At 38.8% G+C, this 14,928-nt stretch overlaps 1 long non-coding RNA gene across 1 annotated transcript; it reads left to right on the top strand.

The window, feature by feature from the left end:
• The first annotated feature begins 2,145 nt into the window (after positions 1-2,145).
• LOC131424889 (uncharacterized) lies at positions 2,146-14,480 on the top strand. Its single transcript, XR_009228505.1, has 2 exons — positions 2,146-2,225; positions 12,182-14,480. It is a non-coding gene; the product is annotated as an uncharacterized LOC131424889 (long non-coding RNA).
• The last annotated feature ends 448 nt before the right edge of the window (positions 14,481-14,928 follow it).

The following is a 14,928-nucleotide window of genomic DNA, read 5'->3' on the forward strand; positions in this document are numbered from 1 at the left end:
CCCTAACCCTAGACATAACCCTTGTCCTATCCTTAGTTCTAGCCCTAACCCTAGATCTAACCCTAATTGCAAATTTAACCCTAAACCTAAGCCTAAACCTAACACTAACTCTAGCCCTAACCCTAACCCTAGGACTAAAACAAAACTGAGCATTAGACCTAACCCTAAACCTTAACTTAATCCAAACCCTAACACTGCAACTAGAACAAACCCTAGCCCTAATTCGAGTCCTAACCTTAACCTTAAAAGGAACCCTGACCCTGACTGATATTCTAACAGTCACCCTAGCCCTCAACACTGCCCTCACCTTAAACTGAGCCCTAACAGTAATCCTCTCCCTAATTCGAGTCCTAACTCTAACCATAAAACTAAGTCTAACATGACTCCTATTCAAACAAGAACTCTAGCTATAAATATCACCCTAACCTTAAACCTAACCCTAAAACTAAACCTAATCCTACCATAACACTAAAACTAACCCTAATGGTAACCCTAGTTCTTACATTACCCCATTGCCCTAAACCTATCTGTAACCTTAACACAAAAAACCTAGGCCTAATATGAGCCTTAAACCTAGATTTAACCTTAACTCTAACCATAACCATAGCCTTAACCCTAGCTATAAACCAATCCCTTACCCTAAGCAAAATCCTAAACCTAAGGTAACCCTAGACCTATCCCTAATCCTTAGGCTAACTGTGAACGTCTAGAGTGTTTGGGTCCCTGGGTAAGGGTCACGAAATAACCAGGACACAGGGGATGCAGAGCAAAGGCAGCAATTACAACTGCATGCTGAGGTTTATTTGCAAGTTCCTTTTATCTACTTCTTCTAACAAAGCAAGCAATTCTTCAATATCACGTTACCCACATTGCCCAAATACCATGCCTCAGCGGATACACAGAGCAAAATTCAGATTGTTCCTGTTTATTTGATAAGTACCCTCTTAAAGTTCTTTGTAGACATTATCTATTCCCCTGAGGATGCATTTGTTTCTTTAGAATGTACTGTTCCCAGGATAAGTATGCATGAAGCTTCTTCCTCTTGGCCAAACCATGCAGAACTTGTGACTTGCGATAAGGGGAAGAGAACTTTTCCTCCTCCTAACTGAGGTTTGCCTCAGCTAACCTAAATCACAACCACAGTTATTGCAAAATGTCAGGCCTGAGGGAGCTAAACTCTGCACACTCAAACCCCAACAATTCCTTCCTTTTTCTTTTGTTTTTCTAAAACAGTTTTCCACAAAGTTAATATAGCATTTTGAGATGGTCTTATGCACATGCAATATATAATTACAAACAGGATAATAACTAAGCATAACACTATTCCCACTCCTCCAGCCGTATGGATAAGACTTTGAGCAATTCCTTTGGGATCTAATCCCTCTAACTGTTTTAAAAACAATTCAGCTATTTGTGCAGCATCATCATGTTGAAATCCTTTTACAAAAATTTCAAATATATCTTTTTGCAGTGGAGCACAACAGACACTAGTATGGCAATATGTAAATCAATGGATGTGTAACTGATGTGATTCTGCAATCTGTGTATGGGGTGAAGGTGGGAGTTCATAACCCACTTGAATCAAAGTGTGGAATATGATATGTCAAGAAATTTGTAATATTTTGAACAACCCACAATAAAAAATTTAAAATAAAAAAAAACTGAAAAAAAGAATAAATCATTAATTGAGCTGTTTCATTACCATCAAGATAATTTTGTATTGTACTCCATTCGTGTAAGCTTTGATTATATCGTACATTAGTTATACAGAAAGAAGTTGAATTCCAGTCACATTTTAATCTAATTTCCTGTTCTAAGGTGAGTATCTTTTTTCCTAACTAATCTTTTTTAACCTAACTGTCTGTTTTAAAATATCTATTTGAGTCTGAAGTCTAGAATCAATTTGAGCCTGGGATAGCCATAACTCATGCAAATCTGTATGCCATTCCTCAACAAAATGTTTTGTTTGTAAAGAAGTATGTAAAGCTATCCCTGAAACTGTAGCAACTGTAATCACTGCAATAAGACTTAGAATTATAGCAACAACAACTCCCACAAACCATTTAGTACGTTTTAACAATCGTCTAAAAAATTCCAGAACCAAAGTATTTACAGGATCTTGGGACCATGTTCTTTGTAAATTTACAGGAAGCCAAATGTGAGAGTGCTGTTGTAACAGCACAATGGAATAACCAGAAGGAATAGAAACAGATGTATTAATACAGGTATACAATTTACAGTTAAAGTATAAAATTCCCTCATCAAAAGTAACATTTCCAATTAAGAACAGGTATGGCATGGGCACACATGTGGTTATATTATATTCTTTAAATACAGTAAAATTATAAGAAGCAGCAAATTGACTAGTCCCAGAGAAAGAGCCATTAGACAAAATTACAGGTTTAGTTGCAGCAGCAATTTTCCATAAATGTGTTTGTAAATGATGAGGGTACTGCACTGAAGCCAAGCATGGATCAGCAATTCCACCATCACCCCAGGCCATCAATTTGTCATTCCGAATGGTTTCATTCCATCTCTCTTTCGGCGGGATTCTGTATGTAGAAGATAAATCACAAGCAGTAATATTCCATTCTGAACAATTTTTTAAGAACATCCTGTAAGGACCCCACATAATAATATTCTGAAATATCTTCCCAAATTTGCCTAAACATTCCTGCCATATGAAAGGGGAGTATCTCAAGTCCTGATAAGTAAAATCTGGGCACTCGGGGAACATTGGGTATTTTTGTTCAGTTATATTATCCCAGGTCATATTGACGGACCATGCAGACAACCGTTGTAAACGGGTTGGAGAACCATTACTCCAATTTCCAACTAGTATCCAATGTTGCCAATCTAATTGTAAGCAAGGAGGAACGCCCAAGCATATAGGTTTACTGTTATTATTCTTATAAGTGAAATTAAATGGTGTTCCATCATAAATATTCATATATGTTAAATTGTTCCAAGGGGGAGATAAAAGAGCAGGAGAAGTATATAAGGTAATATCCATGTCACCCCAAGTAACAGGTTCCAGCAAAGGTGGATTGGGAATATAGGCCCAATAGTGAGTATTATTATTTTGTACCTCAGAAGCAGAAGACACTGTCAATAATGCACACATGGCCAGAAATGAATTTTCTGGGGTGCAACTCTTCCCTGTTCGTTGCAGCACCTTTTGCCCTTCCCCACTCAGCTTTTTAATTTGACCCCACGTAGGTAAGGGAGAGAAATTACGATGTCGACGATGTCGGGCCCCAAGATGAAGATGCGCCATTGCTGCCACTGGAACATCAAGCTCAGGATCTTGATTCCTCGGCTGGGGTAATGTATAGGGTGCCCCCCTTGGTGCCGTTCTGATTGTGATGGGTCTGGATCCACAGCCCTGGGAGCCACTGCCAGTGTCCATTTTCTGTTGAAACATAAGCATAGCCCTTTCCTCTATAAAGTAAAATCCCTGGCTGCCATTCAGCATCTGCGGCAATTTTTATCCAAATTGGTTCATGAACTGTTTCTAAGGTTTTTTGCTCAAAATGTCGTTCTGCTCTTGTCAATATTTCTCCTTGTGGAAGATTAAGAAAATTTAAAATAAATAAGGCTTGATGTAACAATGTTTTAGGTTGATTTTGTAAAGGTCTAAACAAGTGCATATTTAAATCTGTCATTTTCCTCCTTTTTAATTTTTTTTAATTTGTGTTTTAAGTGGAGCACGAACATGTTCTACTAAAGCTTGTCCTTGTGGATTATATTCTATTCCGGTTAGATGAACAATATCATATAATTTGCAAAAATCTTTAAAATTTTTACTAGTATAAGCCGGACCATTATCAGTTTTAATCATAGTGGGAATTCCCATAATAATAAATATTTCCTCTAAGTGTTGAATAACATGGAGGGTGGTTTCTCCAATTTGAGAGGTAGCCCACAAAAATTTAGAGTATATGTCAATAGTAACATGAACACAAGAATAACGTCCAAACAAGGGAACATGTGTAACATCCATTTGCCATAATTCATTAGGTTGAATCCCTCTAGGATTTACTCCGGAAGGTACAATCCTAAGATGTAAAGGTCGACAAACTGGGCAATTTTTAATAATTTGTTTTGCTTGTTTATATGGAATCTTATATTTAATGTGTAAATGTCCGGCATTAGAATGAAACAGATTATGTTCTTCTTGAGGAGTTTTGAACATCACTAATTTGTCTACCTGAGCATTACCATATGTCAAAAATCCTGGTAATTTAGAGTGTGATCTAATATGATCTATAAATATGCGAGCATTACGAGCTTGTAAAAGTTTTTGTAAAGTAGGAAAAAGATTTTATAGAGCAGGTTTATTAGAATAGGCTACTGCAGTAAATATATTTTTAACTACTCCCATCGTGTATGCAGAGTCAGTAAGAATGTTAATGTCTTGATTAACAAAATCATTTAAAACTTGAATGACTGCAAATAATTCATTTTGTTGGACAGATTGATAGTTTGTTATTTGAACCCAATATTGGTTCTCTGTCCAATAAGCACTTTTAGTTTTTGATCCATCAGTAAACACAGTAACAACATTGTCTAAAGGATATTCACTAATAATATTATTAATTACAAATCATTGACGTTTTAGCATGTCCCATAATTTGCCCTTGGGGAAAAATGACAAGAAAAACACCTATCATGAATGCTCCAAATATATTCACTGATGGGTCTAATAATGGTACAGCAGCAGTAGTTACCCCAGATCGAACTTTTACATTTTTAGTACCCAAACAATCAGCTCAAAAGGTAGAGCTTAATGCAGTTTTACAAGCTTTTTTGATGTTTAAAGATTCTGTATTTAATTTATTTTCTGATAGTCAGTATGTAGTTAATGCTATAGTATCTCTTTAAGATGCTGGTAGGATTTCCTCTTCCTCTACTGTTTTCTCTTTGTTTTCCACTATTCAAAGTCTAATCTGGGACAGAAAAGATCCATTCTTCATAGGACATATTAGGGCACATACAGGATTGCCTGGAGCCCTTAGTTTAGGCAATGATTTAGCAGATAAAACTACACATGACATACATATTTTCTCTACATTTGAAGAAGCTACAAATTTTCATAAAAGGTTTCATGTTAATGCTAATACTTTACAAAAGCATTTTAAAATAACTAAGGAACAAGCCAGACATATAATAAAACAATGTCAAAATTGTGTGACATTTTTACCACAAGTTAATCTTGGAGTCAATCCTAGAGGACTGATACCTAACCATATTTGGCAGATGGACATCACACAATTGCCAGAATTTGGAAAATTAAAATATTTGCACATTACAGTCGATACATCTTCTGGATTTTGGATGGGCTCCCTTCATGCCGGAGAAAAAACTAAAGATGTTATAGCTCATTGCTTACAAAATTTTGCCACTGTGGGCGTTCCTAAACAGTTAAAAACCGAGAGCTGCCCCCTCCCCCTGCGCCGGCAAGGTAGAGGGAACTGTGACCACCCACAGAGCAGGCCCAGCGGCCTGCTGAGGGGCAGAGCCGCCCCCCACCCCCCGTGCCTGCCAGGTAGGCGGAACTGTGACCACCAACAGAAAAGGCCCAGTGGCCCGTGGCGGGACAGAGCTTCCAATCACTCCTGCAAGGTAGGCGGGCCTGCAACCCACCAGAAGAAGAGGAGCAGCGGCCTGCTGAGAGGCAGAGCCGCCCCCTCCCCCTGTGCCGGCAAGGTAGAGGGAATTCTGACCACCCACAGAGCAGGCCCAGTGGCCTGCTGAGGGGCAGAGTCACCCCCCACCCCCCACGCCTGCCAGGTAGGTGGAACTGTGACCACTGACAGAAAAGGCCCAGTTTCCCGCGGGGGGACAGAGCTTCCAATCACTCCTGCAAGGTAGGCGGGCCTGCAACCCACCGGCAGAAGAGGAGCAGCGGCCTGCTGAGAGGCAGACCCGACCCCTCCCACCGCACCTGCAAGGTAGACGGAAGTGTGACCACCATCAGAACAGGCCAGACCTGCAACTGACAGACTGAACAGGCCCAGTGGCATGAAGAAGGGTAGAGCCGCCCCGCCCCCAACGCCTGCAAGGTACGCAGACCTGCGACCCACTGGCAGAACAGCCCCAGAGGCCTGCAGAGGGGCAGTGCCTCTGCCTGCACCTGCAAAGTAGGCAGAACTTCGACCACTGACAGAACAAGCCTAGCGGCCCACAGAGAGACAGAGCCGCCGCCCGCGCCTGCAAGGTAGGCGGACCTGCTACCGACCGGCAGAGCAGGCCCAGTGGCCTGCCAGTGTGGTAGGCACATTGCCCCAATTGGAGGAGGGGCAGAGCCACCACCCGTGCCTGCGAGGGAGACTTTGCAACTATACAAGACCAATATAAATATATAGGGGGAAAATTCAATAGCACAACAATTTCACCAAGTAGAACGGAACGCGAACAGTATGAAGAGACAAGGAAAGAAAGGACCACAAGCAATGCAGGTCAACTCAACGTTAGAAGATGTAATAGCTGCAGCAGATGGAATGTCAGATAAACAATTCAGGATATACATGCTTCAGATGATCTGGAGTCTCAAGGAAGACATCAGACAGCAAAATCAGACAATGAAAGATCACTTCAACAATGAATTACATAAACAAATCCAAGAAGCAAAAGATCAATTATACAGGGAGATAGAGGTTATAAAAAACAAACAAACAGAAATCCTAGAAATGCAGGAAGCAATAAACCAACTTAAAAACTCAATTGAGAATACTACCAGCAGAGTAGAACACTTAGAAGATAGAACATCAGACAATGAAGATAAAGTATTTCAACTTGAAAATAACATAGACAGCTCAGCAAGACTGTTAAGAAACCATGAGCAGAACATCCAAGAAATATGGGATAACATAAAGAGACCAAACTTAAGAGTCATTGGGATACAGGAAGGGACAGAGTTTCAAACCAAAGGAATGAGCAATCTTTTCAATGAAATAATACGAGAAAACTTCCCAGACTTGAAGAATGAGACAGAATCCCAAATCCTAGAAGCCTACAGGACGCTGAATGTGCAAAATTATAGGAGACCCACACCTAGACACATTATAATGAAGATGCCCAACATACAGAATAAGGAGAGAATTTTAAAAGCTACAAGAGAAAGGAAGCAGATCACATTTAGGGGTAAGCCAATCAGGATAACAGCTGATCTTTCAACACAGACTCTGAAAGCTAGAAGATCCTGGAATAACATATTTCAAACACTGAAAGAAAATGGGTTCCAACCAAGAATTGTGTTTCCAGCGAAATTAAGCTTCAGGATGGAAGATGAAATTAAAACCTTCCACGATAAACAAAAGTTAAAAGAATTTGCAGCTAGAAAACCATCTCTTCAAAACATCCTTGGCAAAACATTACAGGAAGAGGAAATGGAAAATAACAATGAAAACCAACAGTGGGAGGTAGGACAGTAAAGGGGGGAAAAATAATCAAAGAGGAAAACAAACCATGTTTAGTAACATAAATAAACAAATATGGCTGGAAGAACAACCCATATCTCAATAATAACCCTAAATGTTAATGGCTTAAACTCACCAATCAAGAGACACAGGCTAGTAGAATGGATCACAAAACAAGACCCAACAATATGCTGCCTACAGGAGACGCATTTGATAGGAAAAGACATACATAGGCTGAAGGTGAAAGGTTGGGAAAAATCATATCACTCATATGGACTTCGGAAACAAGCAGGAGTGTCCATACTCATATCAAATAAAATAGATTTCAAGCCAAAGTTAATCAAAAGGGATAAAGAGGGACACTACATACTGCTTAAGGGAACCATACACCAACAAGACTTAACAATCATAAATATATATGCCCCAAACAATGGTGCAGCTATGTTCATCAAACAAACTCTTCTCAACTTCAAGAGTCTAATAGACCACCATACAATAATCATGGGAGACTTCAACACACCTCTCTCGCCACTGGACAGATCTTCCAAACAAAAGTTGAATAAGGAAACTATAGAACTCAATAACACAATTAATAACCTAGACTTAATTGACATATATAGAATATACCACCCAACATCAAGCAGTTACAATTTTTTCTCAGCTGCACATGGATCCTTCTCAAAAATAGATCATATATTATGTCACAGGGAAACTCTTAGACAATACAAAGGAGTAGAGATAATACCATGCATCCTATCTGATCATAATGGAATGGAACTGGAAATCAATGATAAAAGAATGAAGGAAAAAGAATACATCACTTGGAGAATGAACAATAGGTTACTGAATGATCAATGGGTTATAGAAGACATCAAGGAAGAAATTAAAAAATTCTTAGAGATAAATGAAAACACAGATACAACATATCGGAATCTATGGGACACATTGAAAGCAGTTCTAAGAGGAAAATTCATTGCATGGAGTTCATTCCTTAAAAAAAGAAAAAAACAACCAATAAATGATCTCATACTTCATCTCAAACTCCTAGGAAAAGAAGAGCAAAACAACAGCAAAAGAAGTAGAAGGCAAGAAATAATTAAAATCAGAGCTGAAATTAATGAAATCCAAACAAAAGAAACAATTGAAAAAATTGACAAAACTAAAAGTTGGTTCTTTGAAAAAAATAAACAAAATCGACAGACCCTTAGCCATGCTAGCGAATAGAAGAATAGAGAGAACTCAAATTACTAGCATACGGGATGAAAAAGGCAATATCACAACAGACACCTCAGATATACAGAAGATAATCAAAAATTATTTTGAATCCTTATACTCCAATAAATTAGAAGATAGTGAAGGCATCGATAAATTTCTTAAGTCATATGATCTGCCCAGATTGAGTCAGGAGGACATAGACAACCTAAACAGACCAATATCAATTGAGGAAATAGAAGAAACCATCAAAAGACTACCAACTAAGAAAAGCCCAGGACTGACTGGGTATACAGCAGAGTTTTACAAAACCTTTAAAGAGGAACTAATACCAATACTTTTCAAGCTACTTCAGGAAATAGAAAAAGAGGGAGAACTTCCAAATTCATTCTACGAGGCCAACATCACCCTGATACCTAAACCAGACAAAGACACTTCAAAGAATGAAAACTACAGACCAATATCTCTAATGAACCTAGATGCAAAAATCCTCAATAAAATTCTGGTGAATCGGATACAAAAACATATCAAAAAAATTGTGCACCATGATCAAGTAGGATTCATCCCTGGGATGCAAGGCTGGTTCAATATACGGAAATCAATAAGTGTTATTCACCACATCAATAGACTTAAAAATAAGAACCATATGATCATCTCGATAGATGTGGACAAAGCATTCGACAAAGTACAGCATCCCTTTATGTTCAAAACTCTAGAAAAAATAGGGATAACAGGAACATACCTCAATATTGTAAAAGCAATCTATGCTAAGCCTCAGGCTAGCATCATTCTGAATGGAGAAAAACTGAAGGCATTCCCTCTAAAATCTGGAACAAGACAGGGATGCCCTCTCTCTCCACTTCTGTTCAACATAGTTCTCGAAACACTGGCCAGAGCAATTAGACAGATGAAAGAAATTAAAGGCATCAAAATAGGAAAAGAAGAACTTAAATTATCAGTATTTGCAGAAGACATCATTCTATACCTAGCACACCCAAAAGGGTCTACAAAAAAATTTATTAGAGCTAATAAATGAATTCAGCAAAGTGGCAGGATATAAAATCAACACGCATAAATCAAAGGCATTCCTGTATATCAGCGACAAATCCTCTGAAATGGAAATGAGGAAAACCACTCCATTCACAATATCTTCAAAAAAAATAAAATACTTGGGAATCAACCTAACAAAAGAGGTGAAAGACTTATACAATGAAAACTACAGAACCCTAAAGAGAGAAATAGAAGAAGATCTGAGAAGATGGAAAAATATACCCTGTTCATGGATAGGCAGAACTAACATCATCAAAATGGCGATATTACCAAAAGTTCTCTATAGGTTTAATGCAATGCCAATCAAAATCCCAACGGCATTTCTTGTAGAAATAGAGAAAGCAATCATGAAATTCATATGGAAAAATAAAAGACCCAGAATAGCAAAAACAATGCTAAGCAGGAAGTGTGAATCAGGCGGTATAGCGATACCAGACTTCAAACTATACTACAGAGCAATAGTAACAAAAACAGCATGGTACTGGTACCAAAACAGGCGGGTGGACCAATGGTACAGAATAGAGGACACAGAAACCAATCCACAAAACTACAACTACCTTATATTTGATAAAGGGGCTAAAAGCATGCAATGGAGGAAGGATAGCATCTTCAACAAATGGTGCTGGGAAAACTGGAAATCCATATGCAACAAAATGAAACTGAATCCCTTTCTCTCGCCATGCACAAAAGTGAATTCAAAATGGATCAAGGAGCTTGATATCAAATCAGAGACATACCGTCTGATAGAAGAAAAAGTTGGCTACGATCTACATACTGTGGGGTCGGGCTCCAAATTCCTCAATAGGACACCCATAGCACAAAAGTTAATAACTAGAATCAACAAATGGGACTTACTCAAACTAAAAAGTTTTTTCTCCTCAAAAGAAACAATAAGAGAGGTAAATAGAGAGCCTACACCCTGGGAACAAATCTTTACTCCTCACACTTCAGATAGAGCCCTAATATCCAGAGTATACAAAGAACTCAAAAAATTAGACAATAAGAGAACAAACAACCCAATCAACAAATGGGCCAAGGACCTGAACAGACACTTCTCAGAGGAGGACATACAATCAATCAACAAGTACATGAAAAAATGCTCACCATCTCTAGCAGTCAGAGAAATGCAAATCAAAACCACCCTAAGATACCATCTCACTCCAGTTAGATTGGCAGCCATTATGAAGTCAAACAACAACAAGTGCTGGCGAGGATGTGGGGAAAAGGGTACACTTGTACATTGCTGGTGGGACTGCAAATTGGTGCAGCCAATTTGGAAAGCAGTATGGAGATTTCTTGGAAAGCTGGGAATGGAGCCACCATTTGACCCAGCTATTCCCCTTCTCGGTCTATTCCCTAAAGACCTAAAGAGAGCATGCTACAGGGACACTGCTACATCGATGTTCATAGCAGCACAATTCACAATAGCAAGACTGTGGAACCAACCTAGATGCCCTTCAATAGATGAATGGATAAAAAAATGTGGCATTTATACACAATGGAGTATTACTCTGCATTAAAAAATGACAAAATCATAGAATTTACAGGGAAATGGATGGCATTAGAGCAGATTATGCTAAGTGAAGCTAGCCAATCCCTAAAAAACAAATGCCAAATGTCTTCTTTGATATAAGGAGAGTAACTAAGAACAGAGTAGGGTCAAAGAGCATGAGAAGAAGATTAACATTAAACAGGGATGAGAGGTGGGAGGGAAAGGGAGAGAGAAGGGAAATTGCATGGAAATGGAAGGAGACCCTCAGAGTTATACAAAAGTACATACAAGAGGAAGTGAGGGGAAAGGGAAAAATAATACAAGGGGGACAAATGAATGCCAGTAGAGGGGGCAGAGAGAGAAGAGGGGAGGGGAGGGGAGGGGAGGGGGGATAGTAGAGGATAGGAAAGGCAACAGAACACAACAGACACTAGTATGGCAATATGTAAATCAATGGATGTGTAACTGATGTAATTCTGCAATCTGTATATGGGGTAAAAATGGGAGCTCATAACCCACTTGAATCAAAATGTGAAATATGATATATCAAGAACTATGTAATGTTTTGAACAGCCAACAATAAAAAATTAAAAAAAAATAAAAAAATAAACAGTTAAAAACCGATAATGGTCCTGGCTATACCTCTACCTCTTTTAAACAATTTTGCTCATCATTTGGTATTACTCATATAACAGGAATCCCATACAATATGCAGGGACAAGGCATAGTTGAAAGAGCTCATCAAACTATTAAAACGTACTTATTAAAGCAAAAAGAGGGAATTGGAAGGGGGTATATATCCCCCAAAGATAAACTTAAAATAACGCTTTTTACTCTAAACTTTTTAAATTTGGATTCATCAGGACTTAGTGCTGCGGAAAGGCACATGTATCCAAAAAATGTACATAAGCCTAAAGTACTTTGGAAAGATATTCTAACAGGACAATGGAAAGGTCCTGACCCAGTGATTGTCTGAAGTCGGGGGTCTGTTTGTGTTTTTCCACAGGGAGAACAGCAGCCGATTTGGATTCCAGAGAGATTAACTAAAACAATTTCTACAGATCGAAAAGAAGATGATTTGACTCAAATCCATAACAGCTGATATCCAGAACTCCAGCTTGGCCATTCTTACATCTGCGACAGTGATTAACCAGGATGCTTTTTTCAATAGCTATTTTATTATTGCATTTTTCTACATCATAAGGTTCTATTTTTATTTTTTGAGCTCATACAAACCTAGGTTAATGTTTTTCTGATCAGTTTTATTTTTTGACTGTGGAGTTTTTAAACATTGCAATGGAGATTTCACCTAGGTAAAGCTACAAGGCCTTTACTATTTTCTTATGTGTTGTACGTTTGTGTACACTCTTGTGTTTTGTGTTGTATGTCTGTATGTGCGTATGTCCATATTTCTTATATGAGGAGCGCTCATGAAAAAATGGATCCGAATTATTATTATTATTTTTTTTATTCACGTGATTTAAATGGTTTAATTTAAATTAGGTAAACAGCTGTTAAGGATTGTTTTTAAAGGTGGTTAACAGATCTGTTTGTTTACTAATTTAAATTAGGTAAACAGCTGTTAAGGATTGTTTTTAAAGTAGGTTAACAGATCTGTTTGTTTACTTTCACCTTTCCTTTTCATTATATTCAATAATTCTTTTCAGGATGATGTCTCTTTAGCATCATTGCCAGAATTCCTATCTTCATCCCAGTGCCGGTGAAGACAGCTTCTATGATAGCTATCACAGTAAGCTGTATAAACTGATGCATCAATGAATATAACTCAACAAGTAATGCTCAATCAAGGAGTCAACTTACTTTGGGAGGAAACGGATTTTGGGAGGAAATGGACATATTGATAGATTCCTCCACTTTGAACTGCTTGCAAAACTTGCCTGAACTATGTAACTATCGTTTGGTGCAGCGAATTGTGGTAATGCTGGCATATCTTTGCTGATGGTGTCACCAGTGATGCAATTTTTATTTCCTTGCCAGCGCACCCCATGTTAATTGTGGTAGTGCTGACATATCTTTGCTGATGGTGTCACTAGTGATGCAATTTTTCCCAAGGAGCCGTCAATTGTCTTGGTGTCGTGGCATTTCTGTATCCTCCTCCATTCTGCTAGTGATGGTCTAAAATTTGGGGGCCAATGGCTATATGCTGGACCGGTAGTCAGTGACGGGTATGATCCAATTGCAGTGGTATCAACCTAAGACAGGAGGCTGACACCTAAAGGTCAGTTTTCCAATGACGGGTAAGAACCATATGTTGAATTGGACAACCTACCAGGCACGGTCCTTAAGCCACATTAACCTCACTCCCCCACTGGCACCAAGGCCAAATTTGGGGGCCAACAGAGGTGAGGCAAAGAACCTCACCCCCCCACTAGTGCATAGACCTATCCACAAGTATGGCTGTATGCTGGACCGGTAGTCAGTGACGGGTATGATTCAATTGCAGTGGTATCAACCTAAGACAGGAGGCTGATGCCTAAAGGTCAGTTTTCCGATGACGGGTAAGAACCATATGTTGAATTGGACAACCTACCAGGCACAGTCTTTAAGCCACATTGCTTGTTGTTTAATTAATCAGAAGGGGGGAGATGCTGGGAGCCATTAGCCAAGTAGGTATGACAATTTCCTTGCCAGTGTACCCCATGTTGCTGACATTTTGCAGTGACATTGAATGTAGGTGACCTTGCTCAAGGACCAGGGCGGATTAGGGTGTTCCCGGTTTAAGATAATCGGGTTTAGGGCGTTCCCAGTTTAGGTTCCAGGTTTAAGGTTTAAGATTATTCCTGCTGGGAATAGAGCGTATCCTGCTGCCTGAGTTCCCCTTGAGTTCTCACGGGATTCAGACAGTATTTTTTGGGAGACAGAAGCCCAGTGGATGTGGATTTGGGCAGAGAACGTGGATTTCCCCAGAACGTGATTGTAGACGGCTGGTGTGAGATCGGGAATAAAGAGTTGCTGTTTGAATCTACAAGCTGTGTGGTGGCTCATAATTGTGTGCCCAGCCAGACTGCAGCATTTGTGCTCAGCCAGACTGCGGCAGAAAACAGTAGAGGAATGGGAAATCCTACCAGCATATTCAAGGGATATTATAGCATTAACTATATATTGACTGTCAGAAACTAAATTAAATACAGAATCTTTAAACATCACAAAAGCTTGTAATACTGCATTAAGCTCTACCTTTTGAGCTGATTGTTTCAGTAGTAAAAATGTAAAAGCTTGAGCAGAGGTAACTACTGCTGCTGTACCATTATATGACCCATCAGTAAATATTATTGGAGCATTCATGATAGGTGTTTTTCTTGTCATTTTTGGAAAAAATACAGGATGTGAGGACCAAAAAGACAACAAAGGATTAGGTGGTAAGTGGTTTTCAAATGAACAAATAGATTTTCACATGATTATTGCCCAAGTATTTAACTCATTAGCTACCACATCAATTTGATCCATAGTATATGGAGTAATAATTTTATTAGGAGAAATTCCAAACACTCCCTTTGCTGTTTTTATTCCTTTGAGTATTAATTGCCCCACAGCCTCAGGATACCTAGTAAGAATAGTGTTAGGAGAATAAGATAAATGTATCCATAATAAAGGACCTTCTTGCCAAAGTACTCCTGTAGGAATATTTTCGTGGGTAATACAATAAATAACAGAGGCAAACTTATATCAATTCTATCCAGATGCATATTTTTCATATATGTTTCAATGAGTTTTAATGTTTTTCTCACTTCA

The sequence above is a fragment of the Marmota monax genome, unplaced genomic scaffold, assembly GCF_021218885.2.
Source record: "Marmota monax isolate L192 unplaced genomic scaffold, Marmota_monax_Labrador192_F-V1.1 WCK01_AAM20220418_F8-fsc01697, whole genome shotgun sequence".
Classification (NCBI taxonomy): Eukaryota; Metazoa; Chordata; class Mammalia; order Rodentia; family Sciuridae; genus Marmota; species Marmota monax.